We start from the raw sequence: 14,490 nt of genomic DNA on the forward strand, positions 1-14,490 counted from the left end.
TGGACTGAGTAGAGGCGTTACCGTCGTTCAACGTTCGTGATCGCTCCGTAGATCTGCATCAAAGGTTTCAATCGTCACAAGAGGTGAATATTCTATCACTGATCATGCCCATTTGTAAGGATCACTAAAGGAGAAAATTTTAATTTTCGCTTCGTTTTGGATCGCCGTTCTCCTTCATTAAACCCCTCACTTGTGGTTTGTGCCACCCTCCCTCTATGGTGCAACTTCCATTTCTCTTATGGATTCCATTACACCTTTTCCTTTGGTTTCAAACTATACGTATTCGGTCATCTGTTACCAAATATTCATTTTTTGTGACTTTGGTCACTTCACTCCGTTCATCTCCATGATGCATTCATTATTCTATCTTCATTCACTTCATGTGATATACCTATTATTTGAACCAAATACAATATTTATTTGAGCTCCGTATTGTACTTCGTTTGCGAACCAAGAGATGTTTGGGATGTGAAACCAAACACTTAATTTCCTTTGTTTTCGGCTATACCATATGGTGGAGAATGTTCAGACAGTCCATATATCAGTTAATGCCAGTTTTACTCTTAGGTTGATGTTTTCACCCTTTGTTGGAGTTCAAATCATACTATCCTTTGGTTTAGACCATATCTTTTATCACAATTTTTTTCACCTCCTACCATTAGTTCTTTGAACTACGGAGCTCTGAATTCCTCATTGCACTATGAGGATACGTAGGCATGAGAGCCCTAATCCTCACCGAGCAGCCTATCTATTTCTTTTCCTTTCCCTTCATTCTTTTGCGAGTAATCTTTAGATATCACACCTATTCGAGTAAGAACAATCAAAATGGTTCCCATGGAGTACCATGGATGTTTAGGTCCTCTTGCATAACCAACTTCATTACCCAACATATCTCTTTCCCCCGGGTTTTATCGATGTTTCCCCTTTCCTTCAGGAATAAATAAAGTTCGATGGTGACTCTGTTGTATGTTTGAGCGTGCGATACGTTCAGGTATATTTCTGCTAGCTTTAGCCAATCCAAGGTGAATCCAGAGATGTAAATTCCCTGGTCTTCTAGATCTTGAAGATAGTGAGCGATTACCTCTGGGGGATCAATCTTAGAGAAGAGATATAACCCATTGGGTATCTTCCTCTGATCCTTCAGAGCTTCTCAGGATGTGTCCAAGGTGGGTTTGACTCTGACCTTGTTAATAAGCCCCATGCTCTTCAGATTCTTGGCATTCAGAGGCTTTTACACGTCCACCGTGATGTCTTCCATCATGTTGAGAGAGATGAGATGGTCCACCAACCCACTCTCAATGAGAACATCAAAAATTAGTCTCCCCAGAGGGATGTAATTTCTGGGCTTCATATTATTCTCGGTGTCTCAGACTGAGTCCCTCAGATATTTGAAGAGGAGGGAGGGAAGATTCAGCTTCAACCCTTTGTGCAAACAGTACAAAATGCACTTCTGATCTGTATTAATGTAGTCAGAGGAGCTGGACGCTGGGCGGTGGTGAATAGTTTCCATAATGACCTTCAACCAAACTCTCAGATGTTGGTGAAGTTCTTTATTCTTTGAAGTTTTCCCTTCTGGGTTCTGAGAGAAAATAGATGGGATGATTTCCTGGGACATACACTTTGCCCTAGGATTGATATTGTATATTCTTCTGCCCCTACTATTTCCATGTTCAGCATCTTGGCAATAGGCTTCTCTGTGACCACAGTCTTGATCCCCAAAACGTAGGATACAATGCAGTGGTCATCGCAATCAGTGAACCTCCAGAATTCCTTCAACGGGAATGTGTAAACAGGACCATAAAGACTTGTGAAGTAGTTTCCCCACCCTTGGCTCTCCAATTCTTTAGTTAGGTCTATTCCATTTCTTTTGAGGTTGTCAAAATCAACCAAGAGTTCACACGACACTTCCAATTTCTCAAAAGGAGTGGCAAGATTGATGTGAGGGGGGCGATCAATAACATGAGGTTCTTGATATGAAATTGTTGAGGGCGTAGAAGTAAGGATTTTAACCTATTGTGGAGCTTCAACTGTTTGCTCAGCAGCATTCATTTGTTGAGAATACTCGAAAACCTGTTGTTGTTGAGGATTCATGTTTCGGTTGTTTGAAGGAGATGAAGTTGCAAGGGAGATGAAGATGCAAGGAATTTGAGGTTGCATAGAGAATGAAAGAAAAGGGTTTGTGTATGTTGTGGGAGTGAAAATTGTGAAAGTGGGAATTATGGTAAAATATATACATATTCAAAACACATGCAAAACGACAGCGTTACGGGATAAAAATAATTTTGATTGCTAAAATCTGAGTTGACAAGCGTGGGGAGAATTAATTGCAGATAAATGATGGTTGTCTAATCTCAAAAATATGCACACTTCTCGAGGAGATCTCAACAGTTTGGCTCTTGAGTTCTGAGCTAGACAATTGTCTAGAAGATCCAAAGCCACATGTTTGAGAGACCACATGTTGATGTTTCTGGAGTCAAGAACACCAAAACATTTCTGACTTAGAAGGATTTTAATCCAGATATCATCTAACTTGTAAAGGTATCAGAACCAGAACCAGATAAAAAACATATGTTTAAGTCAGAGTCTATTTTAACATTAGAGAGGAGAAGCACAATGTCAGATTCATTCTGGGCAATCTGCCATATTTAAATGTTTCAGAATGAAAAGAAATATATCTTCAACTAAGGATTTTGTGAAGATGTCAGCCCATCGATGGTCTGTATCTATGAATTTTAAAATTATTATCCCTTTCTGAACATAGTCTCTGATAAAATGATGTTTAATTTCTATGTGCTTCGCTCTGGAATGTAAAATTGGATTCTTGCTTAAACATATAGCAGCATTATTGTCACAAAAGACATGGATGTTACTCTCATAGATCTTAAAGTCCTCAAGCTGATTCTTCATCCAGAGCATCTGAGTGCTGCATAGTGAAGGTGAAATGTATTTCGCTTCTACAGTTGACAGTGCAATGCTTGATTGGCTTTTGCTAGCCCATGAGATGAGGTTTCCTCCCAGAAACTGACAGTTCCCAAATGTGCTTTTGCGTTCCAATCTGTCTCCAGCGTAATCTGACTGAATTCTCTTAACAACCGTTAAGTGAGATTCCCTTGGATCTGACTGAAATCTAGCACAAAGACATACGCTAAATAATATATCTGGACGCGTAGCATTCAAATAGATAAGAGAACTTATCATACAAACCTTTTGACTCACCTCTTCTTTCTCCAAAATGCAAGTAGGATGCATGAGAGTCATTGCCGGTTTGCTTTCTGACATGTCAAATTTTTTCAGAATGTCTTTTATGTATTTGCTTTGATATACATATGTGACTTTTGATGTTTGGTTGATTTGAATCCCCAGAAAGAACTTTAGTTCTTGCATCAGACTCATTTCAAATTTTTCCTGCATTAGCTCAAAAAATTCTTGACAAATAGAGGGGTTAGCATAACCAAATATTATGTTATCAACGTATATCTGACGGATCATAAGATCGTTTATGATGTTTTTACAGAAGAGAGTGGAGTCTACTTTGCCTCTAAAAAAGTCATTTTCTAGAAGAAATGAACTAAGTCTTTCATACCAAGCTTCTGAGAGCTTGTTTCAGACCATAAAGAGATTTTTTCAGTTTAAAAACATGTTCTGGACATTTTGAGTTTTCAAAACTAGGAGGTTGATGGACATACACCTCTTCAGAAATATACCCATTCATAAATGCGCTTTTGACATCCATCTGATATAATTTGATGGAATAATATACAACAAAAGATACAGAAGACGAATAGATTCCAACCTGGTGGCTGGAGCAAAGGTTTCATTGTAGTCAATACCTTCCTGTTGACTATAACCTTGTGCCACCAGTCGTGCTTTGTTTCTGACCACTTTACCCTTTTCATTTAGTTTGTTTCTGTAAATCTATTTGGTTCCAATCACATGGGTTTCCTTGGGTCTTGGTACAAGATTCCAGACATCATTCTTGGCGAACTAATCAAGTTCTTCTTTTATTTCCAGAATCCATTTTTTTTCTTGAAGAGCTTCTCCACAGGATGTTGGTTCTATCAGAGATACTAGTCCCATAAGTGTTTCTTCAGAAACTTTGAATGTTGATCTTGTTCTGATAGGTTCATTTTTGTTTCCCAAAATCAGTTCTTCAGAAATATTATGTCTATTTCTAGATCTTTTTTGATTGATTGTGACTTTAGGTGCTTCTGACGTTTCTTTTTCCGTTTCTTCAGATTCTTTGGTCTTTTCGTCAGAGCCTGCGAGTGTTATCTCCAAATCTACAAAATTCTCAACTAGCTTTGACTTTTCAGAGTCAAGCTTATCATCAAATCTAACATGTATTGATTATTCCACAATTTGTGTTTCTGTATTGTATAGTTTGTATCCTTTAGAATGTTTTGAGTATTACAACATGATACACTTTTATGCTTTAGAGTCAAACTTGTTCAGATTATCGTTAGTATTCAGAATAAAACAGGAACATCCAAAGGGATGGAAATAAGAAATGTTGGGTTTTCTTCCTTTTCACAGTTCATAAGGAGTCTTCTCCAGAATATGTCTGATAGAGATTCTATTATGAATGTAACACGTTGTATTCACAAGTTCAGCCCAAAAGTGCTTAGCCACATTTGTTTCATTGATCATGGTTCTGGCCATTTCTTGGAGAGTCCTATTCTTCCTTTCTACAACTCCATTTTGTTGTGGAGTTCTAGGACAGGAGAAATCGTGAGATATTCCATTAGAGTCAAATAGTTCTTCAAAAAGTTTGTTTTCAAATTCGCCACCATGATCACTTCTGACTCTGATGATCTTAAAGTCAAATTCGTTTTGCACTTTTGAACAGAAACTAGTGAACACAGAATGTGAATCATTCTTGCGCTTTAATAATTTTACCCATTTCCAACGACTATAATCATCAACAATGACAAGTTCATACTTCTTACCATTGATTGACGTTGTCTTAACAGGTCCAAACAAGTCAATGTGTAAAAGTTCCAGAGGCTTAGAGGTAGAAACAACATTTTTTTTAAAGTTGTTTTAGAAAATATTCCTTTCTGACATGCTTCACAAAGAGCATCTGAAGAAAACTTCAGCTTAGGTAGGCATCTGACTAACTCAAGTTTATTTAGATGAGAAATCCTCCTCAAGCTAATGTGACCCAAGCGTCTATGTCACACCCATTGCTCTTCATTTACAGACATTAAACATTTTCTGTTTGAACTTTTAAATCTAAAAGCTTTATTTTATAAATGTTATTCTTCCTATTTCCAGTGAATAGGATTGTGCCATTTTTCTGATTAACAACTTTGTACATTTTTTGGTTAAAGATTATGTCATAAGTGTTATCACTTAATTGACTTATGGATATCAAGTTATGCATTAATCCCTCAATATAAAGAACATCAGAAATAGAGGGAAGAGATCCATTACCAACTGTACCAGATCCACTGATTCTTCCTTTCTGATTTCCTCCAAAGCCTACGAAGCCAATATCTTTAAGTTCCAGGTTTTGGAACATATGATTTCTTCCCGTCATGTGCCGCGAGCATCCAGAGTCCAGGTACCATGATTGGTGTCTTAACTCTGCTGCATATGATATCTACAACATATACTATTTTATCTTTTGGTACCCATAATATTTTGGGTCCTTTAGGATTAGTTCTCCCAGAGTTTCTGAAAACTTTGGGTTTTCTAGCATTATTAAATTTTTGTGTTTGTGCAAGTGTGTAATGATAAGAAAAGAGAGATTTAAGTTTGTTTTCTGCAGAAGGTTTTAGATCATTTTCATCAGAGTCATATCCAATTCCTCTTTTCTTATTATGACTAACATCATAGATCATAGATGCCATTTTGCTTCTTTCAAGTCCGTTGTTCAGAAATTTCTGAAAAGCCTTTTCATATTTGTATATGATGGTGTCAGAAGTAGGTGGAGCTTTAGAAAGAGTTTCTTCAAGTTTCGAACATTTTTTGGTTGAAAATTCATTTTATTTTTTCAAGGATAAATTTATTTTCTTTAAGTTCAGGAACTTCTTTCTCAAGCTTATCACACTCTTCAGCAGTCTCTTTATGAACCTTTTTCAGGTTCTTGAATTTTTGTCGAAGTTTATGATATAAGCTCAGAGATTCTGATAAACAGGCTTCTAGATCAGAACGAGAAAATTCAGAGAATATCTCTTTAGAGTCAGACTCTCTTTCAGATGAATTTCCAGAGGTAGTGGCCATGAATCCAACATTTTCTTTCTCTTCTTCAGAATCAGATTCTGAAGCTTCAAATTCAGAGTCGTCCCATAATGCCATGAGTCTCTTCTTCTTTTCTTTGAAGGAGTTTTTATTGAAACTTTCCTTTCTGGAATTTTCTTTCTTGAGCTTTGGACATTCATTTATGTAGTTTCCAGGTTCTTTGCATTCATAGCAGGTTACTTACTTGTTGGGTCTGCCTCTAGAGGTTAACACTAGACGATCTCCCTTCTATCTGGTTCTTTTGAAGTTGTTATTTCTTTTTCTATAGAGTTGTTTGACTCTTATGGAAAGTATAGATAACTCTTCTTCATAATCAGAATCTTCAGTCTCAGAGTCATCGTTGTCTTCTTCTTCAACTTAAAAGGCTTTGTTCCTTTCTGCCTTTCTTCTTTCTGATCTAGACTTCAGAGCTACTGATTTGCTTTTCTTCTGAGGTTCATCTTCCTCTAGCTCTATCTCATGACTCCTGAGGGAGATGATAAGTTCTTCAAGGCTTATGTTGTTCAGATCCTTGGATAATTTCAGAGCAGTAACCATATGTCTCCGCTTCTTTGAAAGACTTCTGATTATCTTCTTGATATGATCTGTTGTAGTGTATCCTTTGTCCAGAACCTTAAGTCCTGCAACTAATGTTTGGAACCTTGAGAACATTACCTCAACAACTTCATCATCTTCCATTCTGAAGGCTTCATACTTTTAGATTAAGGCTAGAGCCTTAGTCTCTTTGACTTGATTATTGCCTTCGTGAGTCATCTTCAGAGAATCAAAGATTTCTTTAATTGTTTCCCTGTTGGTGATCTTCTCATACTAATTGTAAGATATTGCGTTCAATAGAATAGTTCTAGATTTATGGTGATTCTTGAAATCACGCTTCTGATCATAACTTATTCTGCTTCTTAGAATAGAGATACCAATAGCAGAGATAAGTGGTTCATAGCCATTTGTGACAATGTCTCATAGATCTGCGTCGTAGCCTAGGAAGAAACTTTCAATTCTATCCTTCTAGTAGTCAAATTTTTCTCCATAAAAAACGGGAGGTTTAGCATTTTATCTATCTCTTTCATTTGTATTAGCCATGATGTTTTTCTCATGCTGGATCTCTCTACACTATTAAGTGTTTGATTCAAAAATCAATAACAGAGTCGAAGCTCTGATACCAATTGAAGGTGGAGAAAAACAAGAAAGGGGGATTTGAATTGTTTTCACAATAATTAAAAACTTTTGCAACACTACACACACGAAAGTAAATGCCAACAACCCAAGAAATTTATCTGGTTCGCTTGAAAATAAAAGCTACTCCAGTCCACTCGGTCGAGGTGATTTCACCTTCAATAAGGACTTAATCCAATAATCTCAATAGATTACAAAAACATCTAAGAGTTCAGCAATCTCTTAGCCCTCTCAAGTCAACTGACTTCAACAAGCCACTTGAGGAAAGTCAACAACTTTAAAGAAATATAAGTATTTTCCTTAGTGCTTTTAGGTAAGCTGTATGAACACGATTAAGAACAATAATCACACTATGAGCAACAACTCTTGTGTGATTACTGAATTTTACAATGAAAATTATTGAGTATATAGATCGAAGTGTATGTAGAATTCTTGTGTAATTGCTTCTTTTTTTAGCATGATGATGATGAGGCCTTTATATAGAACTTTGAGATGATAACGTTAGAGGGAAATTAATGGAGATATCTTGCCAATTATGGGACTTAATAAAATTAATTTTCTTGTCCTTTCCTTAGAAGTCTTGGAGTATAATTTATAATTTCCTTATATAAATTTGTACCATACTTAGAATACTTCTTGATTAAGTTTCTGATCTTTGATGAGTCAGATGATTTGTTGAGCGTGAATCAGAGTGAGCAGAATAAGAGTCTTTGAGCAGAAGCTTGTAGTCTTCAGATAGTTGTTTGTTGAATAGTCTTCTGATAGATGTTTGTTCTGATGCTGTCTTGTAGAGTCTTCAAATGTAGAATATGAACTTGAATGTCAGATTCTATATGTGATTCTTTCAAAAGTGTTCTTGTTCAAGGTCAGATATGATTTCTTTATTTTTGGATCAGCTTTTTTGGACATCGTTAGATGCCAGAAATTATTTTCCTCAGATTCATTTTTCCTTAGAACCCTGCACACTTAGAGAAAATTATTAGGGTACCAAATTGTTTCATTATTGTTATCATCAAAACTTAGAGATATATTGCATAATCAAATTCTTGTTCTAACAGAAATATCATCATGGTCTTAGTGAGCTTTTGCACCAGATAGTCAATCTTTCTTCTAGTTCGCTTTTTCTTATTGATAATGGTGTGGAGGAGAGCTTCAAGAGGAGTCGTCTAATGCATCTCATAATTAAAGTACTCCAAGGTTGAGGTACCTGCTTACTATGATCATTGTTGACTTTGTGCAACTCTTTTTTGCTTTAGGTGGATTTCCACACCACTAATCCATCGACGACGGACATCCGCATTTTCCCCAATGCATGTCTTCCTAACCTAGTCAAGTCATTAATGGATTTTTCCAGGTCAAAACCAACATTTTTCGAGATTTTCGTGATCAAAACACCATATGGAAACCACAAAATCCGCTTTTAAAAAACATTCCATCATGTGACATATTACTGCACTTTCCTTATTTATTTCAACTTGGTTTGCAATCAGCCAAGTTAAATCCAAATCGGTCTTAGACATTTATCCTAGATTGTGCATCCTTGGGATGAGTATATGGGTTGCCACATAATGAGTGAGACGAATGTATGGGCCATAAAGACCACTATTAAAGGAGTAGGAATTCCATTATTTAGATCAGATAGGAAGGAGAGAGAAACATAAAGAAATATATACTCATCAACTGTTTCTAATTCATCTGAATTGTAAAGAGAGTCGGTGCATGGAAAATCACTTATTTTAGATAATTATTCTATATTCAAGGAGATCAAATGCTTACGAACCGCCAGGTTGATTATCCCATCTTTGTAGAAGAGGTTGGAGTAGAACATCTTCACTAGAGTTGGGAACATCTCCTCTGGGACACTACTGATGAAGTCCTTTAGCATGACTTGAATAAAAACATTGAAAAAATGACAAACTTTAAAGAACCTAAGATCCAAAGAATAGGCTGAGAGAAGATTCTTGGCAGTAAAATCTTTGTTAAACTTGTTTTCTTGTTCTTGAGTTTAAAAATAATTTGAAAAATAAGTCTGAATAACAGAGCTTCGAGAGGCTCTTACTGTTTTTGGTGTCAATTAATGATGATGAATGATAACACTCAAGAAGAACTCACATAAACACTTATAAGAATGAAAGAAACACTACTATATAAAGATCCTTTCACCCCGATTGGAAAAAGGATATCATCACGGTTAACTAACCGCGGTAAGGTAGGGTGTCGTTTTAAGTATGTTACTTTCTATTGCGGAGTCTGGCCGTAGTGATAAACCAGGTAGCGCGTTACCTATCACAATGATTATCTTAAATAACCGTTTATATATATATATATATATATATATATATATATATATATATATATATATATATATATATATATATATATATATATATATATATATATATATATATATATATATATATATATATATATATATATATATATATATATCAACAACAACAATTTATTTAAGAATAAAATTAACATTTCACCATGGTTATATATTCCAACCATGGTGGTATGCATACATTAGTTTAATATAAAATATGTGGATTGCTTGTTTTTTCTTACCCCTCAATAAATATATACAACCATTCAAATTGATTTAGAAGATAATAATATATAAAAAAAATCTTGAAAAACAACTTAGACGGTCCACTGTTTTTCGAATTACATGCATCTTGTAACTCATCATTCTTTAACATATAGATTTTGGTTCAATGCTCCAAGTTCTTCTAATCAACGGTTCATTATCTTCTAGTTTTTTTTGTTGAAAAACATCAATTTGTTGACTAATTCAGAGTCATCATCATCATTATTTGTTCAATGATGATTATTATTATGATGATAGTGACAACGATGAGTCCGAATTTATCAACAAATTGATGCTTTTCAAAATAAACTAGAAGATAATGAACTGTTGCTTTGAAGAACTTAGAGCATTGAACCAAATTCGATATGTTAAATAGTGAGAGATGAATTACAAATTGAATGAAATTCAAAAAACATTGATTAATCTAAGTTGGTTTTCAAATATAATTTAATTTTCAAATTATCATTTTCTAAATCAATTTAAATGAATGCATGTTCACTGAGCGGTTAGTAAAAGAAGCAATCTACATACGATATAATAAACTCAACAAACTTCAACAAGGCAAACATTTTAAATGAATGTTGCAAGATTCATAAAAACAAAACAGTGCTAAGTCACAAGAAAGTTTTTTCTTGTGACTTAGAAATGTTTTGTTCTTGCATGTTGGTCGAACGAAATCACATCTAGCTTCACAAAATAAGTTTGTTCTAGGACATACAAAAATATCAACAAGGCAAACATTTTGAACAAACGTATCTTTTGCTGAAAATATTCGTGGAGAGTGAAGACAAAGAAATGATCTCTTTGTATCATAATGGAATCCACAATGAAAGGAGGATGAAATTAAAGTGAGAGCTGCAAACTTCTGTTAAATTTGAACAGATGCCATATTGGGTCTTTCAAAAAAAAATCCACCTATGACATTAGCTTCATCCTGCTTGTATTTTTTCATCATAGCAACACAAATAGTTTGTGAACCTCACCTGTAATATGCGCTTTCTTGATTTAATTTTTGCATTCACCTTTCCTACAAGTCAAAATGTATTAGCATGACATTGTAATCCTACAAACAACATGTTAAAATAAACGGAAACATGAATATAATTTGGAAAGTTTGAAAGAATATTTAAGAAGAACACAATCATACTCAGAATATATATGGTAATTCCTTTCCCATTTATATTGTCTTTTGATATGTTAAACACAAATTGACGATTTCAAAAATAGAGAACCAAGTAGAGACATCCCAAAAACATGAAAATCATGAGAAACTGAAATAAAAAACACAATCCCAAATGAAAACCCTTTGTAAGACCAAATGGAATAACGTACCTTGAAAGTTCTTCAAAAGTGATGAATATTAGAACCTATACAAAGAAAAATGGAAGAAAGAGTATGACTAACATGGAAGAAAGCTTATGAAGAAAAAGAAGAAAGATAAAGAAAAAATAATATTGAACTTGATTACCTTTTAGTATGAAGAAGAAGAAAGACGAGTTTTGTGGAAGAAGAAGAAAGACGAGTTCACTGCATGTGGAAGAGAGAGAGATGTTATGGTTTTGTTTTGAGAGAGACTGTTATTTTATGCTGAAGCTTGATAACTTCGCTTATATATATGTGACACTTATCACCATGGTTATGTAACAAAAATCGTGATAAAATGTAAGTATTATTCACGACGATTTCTGGTACTAACTGTGGTGATAGGTATTTTAATCTTTAATATATTTATAAGACTATAAGGACAAGCCCTTTTTCTAACAAAAAAATAACAAAATTGTTAAGAGTCTCACATCAGACAATTTATGGCTTGAACATGTGTTTATAAGTGAGGGAAATCCTCACCCTACTAGTCGGTTTTGTAGCATTGAGTTAGGCTCAACCACACATTCTTAAGATGGTATCAGAGCCTTATTTAAGATCCATTGGGCCATCTACCATTTAGTTCCACGCCCCAGGTGCAAAATTCTGAGCGTGAGAGGGGGTGTTAAGAGTCCCACATCATACAATTTATGGCTTGATCATATAATTATAAGTGGGGGTCATGCTCACCCTACAAGACGGTTTTACAGCGTTGAGCTAGGCCCAACCACACATTATTAAGAAAATTGTTGGTGATGGTATTCGAAGAAAGTGGCCTTTCATCTATAACAACGGTTGTTATTAAGGCCCGTGATGAAATGGCTTTTAATAAAATAAAAAATAATCAGGCCTGTAAAAATGAGTTATTATTATGGTTGATTAAACGACCATAGTAATGTGGTGTTACCAAAGGTATATTTTGTAGTAGTAAAAACACAAAGAATGCTAGAGATAAAATATATGAATAGAAAGGAGGGAAAATTAAAGTTTATATGATCTCCTTTGTCATACCCCAAAATTTTCCATACCCTTTTCATTTTCATCTGGCTTATAGCTCTATTGATTTGCATACATTTGCTTATTGATTATACATTTACGAGTCAATCCCTATCATTCATCTGCATTTTCATATTGTGACATTATCATGTCAAAGGTTCAATAGCATTGGATTTAATTGGTTAAATTTAGATTCTCACTGTACGGATTTCTTGCTCCATGATCAGATGTTTTTTTTAATTTATTATGATCAATGTTCTCAACTTTGTGGGTCAAGTGTACAGTTACTTAGGGGACAAGTTATTTTGGTTTTTTTTTGTTTTTGTTGGTTCACTTGGAAGAGAAGGAAACTCTTGAAGAAGAATTGTAAAGATGTAAGCATTGGATACATGTTGACTTTTGGTCAACAAGTCAACCATATATGGTTGACTTTCATTGACCAATTTGTGAGCATATTTTCATCATTCAAGTGTATCTCTAAAGCTTACATATTTTGATATCCAATTATTGAATTTGAAGATTAAAGAGGCATAAAAAGAAAGTTTCAGTTGAATTCAAAATGGATTGAAACACAAGTTATGTTTCTTGGATTGCAAGTTATGATCAATGTTCAATTTCAAGATATTACAAGAAAAGAGAATGGGTTGATTTTAAGAAATTTTACACTGTTGACCATTACCCCAGTTTGATCACCATCCTAAACACTTGACTAAAGTCTTCCCCTTTTCTTGCTACACCCTTATTTCTACTCTGAAACTCCAAATACTCAAGCTGCACTTGTTTTACATTCGCCCCAACTATATATATGACATGGGAGTTAGCAGAATCAGAAAAAAAAAACACTTTATTGCTACCATCATAAATGGTTCTGAATTAGTGCCCATATTTGCAACCTCTTCTATTGATGATCACCACATCCCCAATATATGACATAACAAAAGACTAGTTATGGTACGAACTGGAAAAGGAGCTTCAAAAACAGGACGACACCATAGACATTCATGCTTAGGAAGAAGAGGTAGCAACAACAAAAGAGATCACTAAAGAAGAAAACCATCTTGTCGATGTTGCAGGTGAAGTAATTCAATGACAACAGATAACCATCGGTTTTATCCACTAGGAGGAATCATGCATCGGGATGTAAAGCCCCACAATGTAATGATTGACCATGCTCAGCGTAAGCTTTGCCTTACTAATTGAGGGCTTGTAGAATTCTATCATCTTGGGAAAATAATATAATATTCGGGTGGCTTCAAGATTTTTCAAAGCTCTGGAGCTTCTTGTTGATCTTCAAGACTATGATTACTCTCTACATTTGTGGAATCTTGGTTGTATGTTTGCTGGGATTATATTCTGGAAGGAGCCATTCTTTTATGAACACAATAACTATGATCAACTAGTCAAGATAGCTAGGGTACTTGGGACATATGAATTAAATGCATATTTGAATAAGTATCACATTGAGTTGGACCCACATCTTGCAGCACTTATTAGGAGGAACAACCGAAAGCCATGACAAAGGTTCATTAATGTTGAAAATCAACACTTTACTGTCCTTGAGGCTGTTTACTTTGTTGATAAGTTACTAGATCACCAAGAATGACCCACTGCAAAGGAAGCCATGGCCCATCTATACTTCAATCCAATTAGAAGTGTAGAAACTTGTAGAACCCATGCACATTGAGTTGCTGATGCTTGTGGAGATTTATGTTGTTCGTCTTTGCGCATATTGAGTTGCTAATACTTTAGCAAGAGCATTGAAAGTGGGAACATTTTGGGTAAATTGCAGACAGAACCTGGAAAATCCAAACACAACACCCAGTGAGATTAGGGATGGCAATGGGTAGGGTTTGGGCAGGGTACTATAATACCCATCCCCATACCCGCGATTTGAAAAAATCCCTGTGCCCGAGCCCATACTCGCTTGGGTGCCAAAGTTAGCACCCGTACCCGTGCCCTATGGGTATGTAAGTACCCATACCCATACCTGTACCCGTGACCCGCATTCTTATTAAAAATAAATAGATCAATTATAAAATATCATATAATTTTAATTTTTTAAAAATATTTAAAAAATTTCAAACAATTTATTGTTGAAATAAACAAACACTTATATTAAATATGTAATG

At 34.9% G+C, this 14,490-nt stretch overlaps 1 pseudogene; it reads left to right on the forward strand.

Annotated features, from left to right (window-relative positions):
• The first annotated feature begins 13,388 nt into the window (after positions 1-13,388).
• On the forward strand, positions 13,389-14,140 carry LOC127106247 (casein kinase II subunit alpha-4, chloroplastic-like; annotated as a pseudogene).
• Positions 14,141-14,490: the final 350 nt, after the last annotated feature.

This window comes from Lathyrus oleraceus, chromosome 7 (assembly GCF_024323335.1).
Source record: "Lathyrus oleraceus cultivar Zhongwan6 chromosome 7, CAAS_Psat_ZW6_1.0, whole genome shotgun sequence".
Classification (NCBI taxonomy): Eukaryota; Viridiplantae; Streptophyta; class Magnoliopsida; order Fabales; family Fabaceae; genus Lathyrus; species Lathyrus oleraceus.